The sequence below is a fragment of the Ambystoma mexicanum genome, chromosome 8 (genome assembly GCF_040938575.1).
Source record: "Ambystoma mexicanum isolate Mex_15411 chromosome 8, UKY_AmexF1_1, whole genome shotgun sequence".
NCBI lineage: Eukaryota > Metazoa > Chordata > Amphibia > Caudata > Ambystomatidae > Ambystoma > Ambystoma mexicanum.
In genome coordinates this window covers 317,819,571-317,829,403 of record NC_090929.1, presented here as the reverse complement: position 1 = coordinate 317,829,403, position 9,833 = coordinate 317,819,571, and positions in this window count along the sequence as shown.

Sequence of the window (9,833 nt, the reverse complement as noted above, 5' to 3'; positions counted from 1 at the left end):
GGTTCCCAGAAATAGACCAGATGGTAGGGAGCACAGTCAACACATGCCGCCTATGCCAGAGCACCTCCAGACCCAACAATCCGGAACCCTTACAATTGTCTGAAATGCCAGAGCACCCATGGACACACCTCGCAATCGACTTCTTTGGCCCTTTCCGCGACAACAAATACTGGCTCGTCATCATGGACGAACATTCTTGTTTCCCATTGGTGCACATGCACTCGTCCACCGCAGCCAGCACTGTGATACCAGATAATCAAGAGCTGATTCAACGTCGCCAACTCCTTAAAAGAGTTGGTAGCATTAATTTTAGCTTCTGGGCTCCCAAGGTTTGGAATTCACTGCCTCTGTCCTTAAAGAACTGTGGATCCATGAATTTCTTCAAAAAGCAGCCCAAGACCTGGTTATTTGATGATGGCATTGAGTACACTATTCTTCCTGTTTCCTTCTAGTCTCATGCTCTGGTCTTCCGATTCTCCAGCTGTCTGCCCTTCATGTTTTTTTGTCTGTTCTTGTCCTTGTGAGCGCTCTGAGGCCCTTGGGCTATATTGCGCTATACAAAAACCAGTATAGATAGATAGATAGTGCTGGACAGCATATTCTCAGCATGGGGAATCCCAGAGGTCCTAAAGTCAGACAAGGGTCCACCCTTTAGCAGCCTGGAGTTCGCAAAGGTTCAAGCAGAACATGGGCATTCATCACAGAAAAGTCACTTCACTATGACATACATGCCAACATTCCAAGGCACCTGGGAGGGAGATTGTGATGCTGGAAATGCATCGGAGGGACAGGGCCTCCGTATCCTTGTCCTTTACTGCTTTTTATCGTGTGTTCTGTCAAGTTTTCCACGGAGGAGTTCATGTGGGACTCCTGGCTAGGGAAAGCTCTCTCCTTTGGTTTGGTGTACAGACCCATGAGATACCCTTATGGCACCCATGGGTGGGGGTACAACCCTGTGCCCCTAGTGTATGTTTTTGGGCACCTGTGTGTGGCCCAAGGAGCAGGGTATGGGCTGGTGGCAGCCCCATTCTGAATTTGACAGGTTCCCTGAGTAGCCTCCATTTTGGGATACCAAGGCCCTGCCATTGGAATCAGTTGATTTCTGATAGGAAACAAGATGGCCCCTGTGGCCTCTTGCTTTCTATTGCCTATTACCTTGTTTTCTCAAAGTCCTGGGAAGCCCTGACTCTGTCCCTTCCACCTGACCGGTTGTTGGGTGGAAGTTCCATATATGGTGTTGTTGTGAAGTCCAGGCCAGACTGGCTGGAGCCTTCCCAATGACTGTATGTTGTGGGTACGCCTGTGGGTAACTGGAGTAAAACCAAAGCTTAACCTTGAAGCCCTGCTGGACGAGAAGAATTGCTGTGGCTCTCCTTCACAATCTGAAAGCTGCTGTGTCTCCAAGGACTGACCCAGAGAGGACCTGGTAAGGCGCCCTCTTCTCGAGCTACGAGGGGCCATCGTGCACCAGCTGATCTTTGCCAAAGCTCCCTGGTAGACAGACCTACGACAGGCTGCCGACCGTAGACGGGGACTGCCGCGGAATCCCAAGGAGAAGTGCCCGGACTGTTGTTCGCCACTGTCGACGACCGCTGTCACCGACTGGAGCCGCCGGGCTCCCGTTTGCCTAAGAACTTCATTTGATCCAAGGACGCTCTCGTCTGCATCGCTGCCCGCTTTATCCCGCTGGAGAAGGCCTGACCGTTGACGCGCTGAGGGGGTTTCACGCCACCTAAAGACCACAGAGACGCCGACGACTTGACGCCCTTGCTGGGCCACAGTTCTTCATCATCTCTTTGCGGTCCAGAACTATCGTCACCGAGGTGCCCCGCATGCCTCTTCCTTGCAGCACGCCAATGCTCAGACATCGACGAGCACCGCTAGGAAAGAAGCTGCCACTTCACCGCCGTAGTTCACCTTGTTCTCCGTCGGACGTTCAACGACCCGTGACTCCTGCCTTAAAGGGAGGGCACTCAAGAAGGGCCGTTGATTTCCCAGACGAGGAACGCTACATTCCAGGTACATTGGGTTTGTAGAACTATTGTAGAAGGAATTAAGACTCATAGAACAATATATGGACTGGGCTTGTGATACATCTTTGCTTTACAGGTTGCCCAGGTGGGGGGATCTCCACACAGAACTGTGTCTAGGGTAGGGATATGGGACAGTATTCTGCCAATTGTTCCAACCAACTGCTTTCCTCCTATTTTCTATTGTTGGTTGTAACGCTCACCTGACTCCCACGGAGGCGCTGGACTAGTCTGGGTTGCTGTGGCCTCTTCGAGCGTGATGCGCAGAACTCGGAACACCGACTGAACAGGACCCTCAAATCTTGCTTGTCTGACCCGTAGGAATATCCTTCTGCAGATGAGAAAGGGGATTAACAGTCTGCAGAATAGTGTGCTTGCTCCCCCCTTACCCCCTTCGTTCTTCTCTAACTTCCTCCGAAATCCCCAGTTGAAGCTCACCTTATGGTTTGAAAGGATGAACTCTCCATCCTGCTTCTGGTGCAGGGGCGCGTGTTTGTCCAGTTACTTCACTGGTTTTCAGAATGGCGCTGGCAAAATCCACTTGACTTTTCCGAGCGGAACGCCGTAAGTATGAAGATTACAAAAGTTCAAGTGTTGAGCCTCCTTTTCTGTTGCCTTCCTAACCTGTGATATGTCCTTTATTTCAGGTGCAGAATGAAGGCGGTGCGTTGAGGGATTGAATTGCCGATGGTAAACTCAGGTGAGTTAGCAATGGGGGCGACCCCTCTTAATGTCTTAATATTCCTCCAGTAACGTCTTTTGTCCTTTCCCCATAGGGGCCGGGGTGCGGTACCTGCCAACGAAGCGGTGCCGACCCGAAATGAGGAATGGTCCACCAACAGAAGACCGGTAAGTGTTATGGCGGAAAATTAGGCTTTCCTCATATGTTCCATCTGCTCACCTTTTGTCTCGCCTTCTCTCCCCTAGGCGCAGAGATGTGGCGACCGGAGCAGACAGTCGCGGTGGAGCCAGAAGAACTCCCGAGGACAGGTGAGTGAAGCGCGGCGCTGCAGCGAGCAACACAGTGTTTTTAAATGAAAGTCTTTTCTCAGGAACGCTGGCGTGAAGGTTCCGGATGCAGGTAAGAAGTTTGATAAAATTCTTGGTTTTCACCTTTCTCTTCTCTTCTTTCCTTACAGGTGTTCCAGGATCGAGGCGGGCGTGGCTGGAGACCAGATGCAGGAGCAGACACGGTGAGCGTTCAGCTGCTTGGATGCAGAACAACGCGAAGCGTGAGCTACTGTCTGGGCGTGGCTTAAATAGCCCCCAAAGTAATTCCAAGTAAGTATCCTTCCCTGGCCACGCCCGAGTGGCAAAATAGTGCTAATGAAAAAATAATCCCTTTAATGTCTCAGGCAGGCCTGAATCTTGCAGCATGGTCTGCATCAGGTAAGTGCACAAAACACCTTCCTTTATGAGCCTGGCGCCTATGGCGCCAGGACTGATGTCCAACATGAGCCTGGCGCCAACGGCGCCAGGACAGAGTCCAAAGAGCCCCTATAAGGGGCCGCTGGGCTTTTACCCGGGGGCATGATGCCTGCTCCCGGGGGTGCTGGGCCTGGCCTGGTGCTCCAGGGGTAGGCATCATGACAGCACTCACCCCCAAGGCCCCTCCCAAGGTCGTTCCCTCTGGAGGTTTCGGTTTGTTTGGGAAATTCCGATGGAACCTTTTTACCAGCCGAGGTGCATGTACGTGGTCGCTGGGTTCCCAAGACCTTTCCTGAGGCCCGTACCCTTTCCAATCAATTAGATAGAAAAGTTTTGATTTTGAGATCTTAGAATCCAAAATGTTCTTCACCTCGAATTCAGGCTCCCCATCTATCTGGATTGGTTCTGGTGGCTTTATTAATCTGGTTCCTGGTTGCACTGGTTTCAAAAGTGACACATGAAAAACGGGGTGAATCTGCATGTTAGCTGGTAGATCGAGCTTGACTGCCGCTGGGTTAATTATAACTTTGATCGAGTAAGGGCCCAAATACCTTGGATTAAAAGTTCGAGGTCCCTTGAGCAATTAGTGTTTGGTAGCCAACCATACTTGATCCCCTATTTGGTATGGAGGCGCCTCACTCCGATGCAGATCCGCATTCTTTTTGTATTTCCCTTTCGCTTGTTGCAAATGTGCAGTTGCATCCTTGAAGGCTTGAGTTATCGTGGAATGCAAATGGTCCACTGCGGGCATTTCAAGGCTCAGAGGTGAGTCCAGGTCTGAAGTACGAGGGTGATGTCCATATAGGGTATAAAAGGGGCTTTGTCCAGTTCCAGAGTGTACCGAGTTATTGTATGCATATTCGGCCACCCATAAAATATCCTTCCAATTACCCTCCGATTGGTGCAACATACATCGTAGGTATTGTTCAAGGGTCTGGTTCGTTCTCTCTGTCTGACCGTCTCTCTGTGGGTGGTGGCTGGTTGAGAGTCTTACGTCGATTTGTGCCAGTTGACAACACTTTCTCCAAAAATGAGAAATAAACTGGCTTCCTCGGTCGGAGACTAGTATGGACAGGAATCCATGCAAACGGATGATATTTTCGAGGAATTCCTTGGCTAGGACAGAAGCTGAAGGTAATCCTTTCAACGGAATAAAATGGGCCATCTTGGAAAATAAATCCACCACAACCAGAATAGTATTGTATCCATTACAAGGGGGCAGGTCCGTGATAAAATCTAGTGACAAGGTGTGCCAAGGTGCTGGTGGAATGTCTAAAGGCTGAAGAAGACCGGCAGGTTTTGTCTTTTGGCTTTTGTTTTGGGCGCAAACTCCACAGGACATCACAAAAGATTTAATATCCTTTCGCCAGGAAGGCCACCAGCATTGTCGTTTAATTTTTTCCTCATTTTTGGCAATGCCAGGATGTCCTTCCATCAGGGTATCATGATGACGGGAAATAACCAGTTCTTGCAATTCCTTTTGTGGCAGAAATAAGCGTCCTTGGAAGTAAGGTAGGCCATCGTTGACCGAAAAGTAAGACCCCCTTTGGATCCAATCCTGCAAGGCTGTAGAGTCCAGGTGTTGTTTTACCCGTGCTTGGATGTCTTCAAGGGTTTGTAACGAGGTTATCCCCAAAATTCTTTGTTCGGGAATTATCGGCACAGGTTCTGAGTTTGTGTCTATTTCTCCCATTCCTATTCGAGATAGCGCGTCCGCTTTGCCATTCTTACAGCCGGGGCGGTAAGTGATTACAAAATCGAACTCAGCAAAGAACAAAGCCCATCGGAGCTGACGTGACGATTGAGCCTTGGCAGTTTTTAAATATTGTAAGTTTCGGTGATCAGTGATCACGGTGATGGTATGCCTGGCGCCAAGAAGATAATGCCGCCAAGCCTTAAAGGCGAACTTAATGGCTAATAATTCCTTGTCTGTGATTGCATAATTTACCTCAAGCGGCGAGAACTTTCTGGACCAAAATGCTACGTGGTGCAGTTTGTTGGTTTCAGGGTCTCTCTGAGACAGGACAGCTCCCATGGCTAAGCTGGACGCGTCGGTTTCGACTATATAAGGCAGATCGGGACGCAGGTGCTTCAAAATAGGTGCGGACGTGAATTTAGCTTTCAATTCCTGAAAGGCCTGTTCGGCTTCCTCGGTCCATTCGAAGCATTTATTTTTTCGCAAGAGTGCAGTGATGAGTTGTACCACACGTGAAAATTCCGGGATAAATCTGCGATAACAATTAGCAAAACCAAGCATGCTTTGGACACCTTTCACCGAACTAGGTGATGGCCATTTGAGGATGGCATCCACTTTTCATGAGTCCATTCGGACCCCTTTAGGTGTCAGGATGAATCCAAGAAACTCAACCTCGGTGGTATGGAAAACGCACTTTTCCAGCTTTGCAAACAGTTTGTGCTGGCGCAATTTCTCAAGGACGGCCCTGACATGCTTTCTGTGATCAGATTCCGAAGAGGAGTACACAAGAATGTCATCGATATATACGACAACACAAACATCGATGAGTTCCCGAAGGACATCGTTCATGAAGAATTGGAAGGCAGCAGGCGCGTTGCACAACCCGAAAGGTATCACCTGGTATTCGAATAATCCATATTTTGTACGGAAGGCCGTTTTCCATTCGTCGCCTTCTTTTACTCGCACCAGATGATAAGCCCCCCCGGAGATCTAACTTGGTGTATACGCAAGCGTCCTTCACCTGGTCAAGGAGTTCAGGGATCAGAGGCAGAGGGTAACGGTTTTTAACAGTTATCTGGTTCAATGCGCGGTAGTCGATACAAGTTCTAAGGTCGCTTTCTTTTTTGGGCATGAAGAACAAAGCCGAGGATGCCGGAGACTTTGACGGGCGAATAAAACCATTGGCTAGGTATTGATCTAAATATTGTCTCAAATGCAGATTGTCAGGTTCAGTAAGGGCATAAATCCTGCTACAAGGGGGTTGTGCACCGGGCACCAGATCGATTTGGCAATCGTACGATCTGTGGGGAGGTAACGTGTTGGCCTGTTCCTTTTGGAAGACGTCCTGAAAGTCTTGGTATTCCAGAGGTAGTTGCATGGAGACAGAGGTTACAGACGCTAGACTAATCTTCAGATTTTCTGGGTAGCAGGTTTGTGCACAATCCGGGAAGGTTATTCTCTTCGCTCGCCAATCAATTCGAGGATTATGTGTCTCTAACCAAGGGATTCCGAGAATAACCTGAAACTGTGGAGCCTTGATTACATCAAACACAACTGCCTCCCGATGGCCGTCCGGACCTATAAGTGTCACCTCAGCAGTGGAATGTGTTACCGGTCCAGAGGCAATTTCGGTTCCATCGACTGTGGTGATGACATCTTTACTGGTTTTAGGACGCAGAGGGAGGTTAATCGTAGAGACCAATTCACGATCCACATAATTTCCTATAGCCCCACTATCGATGTATGCCTTTATTGCATGCAACCGCTTAGGCTGTTCCGGATCTACGAGGACCATTGGCACAATGAAATGCGAGGTCTGAGAGTTAGCTTTCAAGCTCGGCAAGCGGACCCCTATGCTTGTCGGGCGTGGTCGTTTCCCGAAACAGAGTCTTCATGGTTTTTATCAGCGGCTCCTACCACCTTCTTGGGCGGTTTTGCCGGGCAATCTCGTAGAAAGTGTCCAGAGGACCCACAATAAAGACAAAATTGCATCTGCCGTCTTCTTTCACATTCTTTTTGAGTTAAAGGTCCTTTAAACCCTCCAATTTGCATAGGCTCAGAGACATCAGCACCCTTGGGGTTAGCGTGGGTCTTGACCAACACCCGGGTCTCAAACTTGAACCGATCTGCTTTTCTGTTTTGAAGTCTGTGATCCAATTGGACCACTAAGTCTATATATTCTGTGCATTCTTGGGGCGGATTTACAACTTGGGCCAGGACATCTTTAAGTTCTCCGCGTAGACCTCGATAAAATAACGTGATTCTTTTATCCTCTGGCCACCCAGTTTCCACAATTATTCTATTAAAGGTTGCAATATAGGATAGGAGGTCCTGATTTCCCTGTCGCAGGGATAGGAGTTCGTCATCCAGAGCCTGCCCCTGAGAGTGTCGAGCAAATAACCTTTCCATGATTGTTTGAAATCCTTGAAAATCACAGAGAATCGGGTCATCTTGAGTAACCAGTGGAACTGACCAATCGGCAGCACAGCCGCTGAGATATGACAATACAAAGGCTACCTTGGTCTGGTCATTAGGGAAGGCCCCAGGTCTGCATAGGAAGTGCAAATGACACTGATTCCTTAATACGGCGAATCGTTTGGGGTCCCCAGCAAATCGTTCGGGTGGGGCCAGCGTCATGTCTCCAGGTAGATTAATCTGCACAGGGTTACTGGGAACCACAGGAGCGGGGTTCCCCCCGGAACCGGGTAGAGGAGTGTGTCCAGCTTGACCTTGCAAAAACTGTCTAGCCAGGTCATCAGTTCTTTCCTTTGATACAATCACTTCCCTCCTGAGAGCATTAGTCTCTTGACGAGCGGCGTGTACTTCGGCCCGTAATTCCCCCAGTAGTTGGGCCAACTGATCAGTCTCAGAAGTTTCCATAGCGCCTGGGTGGGAATTTGTAGGAAGGCTTCGCATTCTGTAACGCTCACCTGACTCCCACGGAGGCACTGGTCTAGTCTGGGTTGCTGTGGCCTCTTCGAGCGTGATGCGCAGAACTCGGAACACCGACTGAACAGGACCCTCAAATCTTGCTTGTCTGGCCCGTAGGAATATCCTTCTGCAGATGAGAAAGGGGATTAACAGTCTGCAGAAAAGTGTGCTTGCTCCCTCCTTCCCCCCTTCGTTCTTCTCTTACTTCCTCTGAAATCCCCGGTTGAAGCTCACCTTATGATTTGAAAAGATGAACTCTCCATCCTGCTTCTGGTGCAGGGGCGCGTGTTTGTCCAGTTACTTCACTCGTTTTCAGAATGGCGCTGGCAAAATCCACTTGACTTTTCCGAGCGGAACTCCGTAAGTATGAAGATTACAAAAGTTCAAGTGTTGAGCCTCCTTTTCTGTTGCCTTCCTAACCTGTGATCTGTCCTTTATTTCAGGTGCAGAATGAAGGCGATGCGTTGAGGGATTGAATTGCCGATGGTAAACTCAGGTGAGTTAGCGATGGGGGCGACCCCTCTTAATGTCTTAATATTCCTCCAGTAATGTCTTTTGTCCTTTCCCCATAGGGGCCGGGGTGCGGTACCTGCCAACGAAGCTGCGCCGACCCGAAATGAGGAATGGTCCACCAACAGAAGACCGGTAAGTGTTATGGCGGAAAATTAGGCTTTCCTCATATGTTCCTTCTGCTCACCTTTTGTCTCTTCTTCTCTCCCCTAGGTGCAGAGATGTGGCGACCGGAGCAGACAGTCGCGGTGGAGCCAGAAGAACTCCCGAGGACAGGTGAGTGAAGCGCGGCGCTGCAGCGAGCAACGCAGTGTTTTTAAATGAAAGTCTTTTCTCAGGAACGCTGGCGTGAAGGTTCCGGATGCAGGTAAGAAGTTTGATAAAATTCTTGGTTTTCACCTTTCTCTTCTCTTCTTTCCTTACAGGTGTTCCAGGATCGAGGCGGGCGTGGCTGGAGACCAGATGCAGGAGCAGACACGGTGAGCGTTCAGCTGCTTGGATGCAGAACAACGCAAAGCGTGAGCTACTGTCTGGCCGTGGCTTAAATAGCCCCCAAAGTAGTTCCAGGTAAGTATCCTTCCCTGGCCACGCCCGAGTGGCAAAATAGTCCCAATGAAAAAATAGTCCCTTTCAGGTCTCAGGGAGGCCTGAATCTTGCAGCATGGTCTGCATCAGGTAAGTGCACAAAACACCTTCCTTTATGAGCCTGGCTCATATGGCGCCAGGACTGATGTCCAACATGAGCCTGGCGCCAACGTCGCCAGGACAGAGTCCAAAGAACCCCTATAAGGGGCCGCTGGTCTTTTACCCGGGGGCATGATGCCTGCTCCCGGGGGTGCTGGGCCTGGCCTGGTGCTCCGGGGGTAGGCATCATGACATTGGTTTCCTTTATTAATTTGATCTGAGTGACATTTGACTAGAGTACAGTTGATGCACTTTAATGAGATCTGCTAATAATTGTGGTACCACTTAGAACTGTGTATATTTACCATTGTTGATTTTCTGAGCACAAATTGAGTTATTGTGATAGTGTATATAACCTAGAATACTAATTATATAAAGACTGTGTTTTAACCAATACAGTGTGCGGACATTCCTTTGTGGGGGCTTGGGGACTACACTGTGCTCAAGAACCAGCCTGCATCACCTCCTGAGAAGCTAGGCCTTAATTGCTCGACCATAGCTACCAAATAGAGAATCTTGGCTGGGGTCCTCTGTGCCTCTCCTCTACCATAAAG